The sequence below is a fragment of the Carlito syrichta genome, unplaced genomic scaffold (genome assembly GCF_000164805.1).
Source record: "Carlito syrichta isolate Samal-C Ts95f unplaced genomic scaffold, Tarsius_syrichta-2.0.1 Scaffold106255, whole genome shotgun sequence".
NCBI classification, from domain to species: domain Eukaryota; kingdom Metazoa; phylum Chordata; class Mammalia; order Primates; family Tarsiidae; genus Carlito; species Carlito syrichta.
The window spans coordinates 190,253-190,473 of record NW_007050351.1 but is presented as its reverse complement, the minus strand read 5'-3'; the positions used below and the strand labels follow the sequence as shown (position 1 = coordinate 190,473).

The window sequence follows — 221 nt, the reverse complement described above, 5'->3', positions numbered from 1 at the left end:
CTGCCTCTGGCGGGGGCGACCGAAGATCCCACCCTGAAGCCGGGGTTCCCGGGCGAGATTCCCCCGGGCTTGGAGCTCTTCCGCTGGCAGTGGCACGAAGTCGAGGCGCCCTACCTGGTGGCCCTGTGGATCCTGGTGGCCAGCCTGGCCAAAATTGGTGAGTGCGTGTGTGCGTGCGCTAGGCCCACTGCCGTCTGCGGACCCGCCCCCACTGCCCCCCC

General features: G+C 70.1%; 1 protein-coding gene across 6 annotated transcripts in view; it reads left to right on the top strand.

The window, feature by feature from the left end:
- The window catches only part of SLC9A5 (solute carrier family 9 member A5), a 20,709-nt gene continuing 20,488 nt past the window's right edge, over positions 1-221 (top strand). For 4 of the 6 annotated variants that reach the window (XM_021716618.1, XM_021716623.1, XM_021716612.1 and 1 more), the window contains exon 1: positions 7-157. The gene's annotated coding sequence lies outside the window, so the exon portion shown is untranslated. Of the gene's footprint in view, positions 158-221 lie in introns of all 6 variants that reach the window. The other 2 variants (XM_021716632.1, XM_021716628.1) reach the window with 1 other exon arrangement.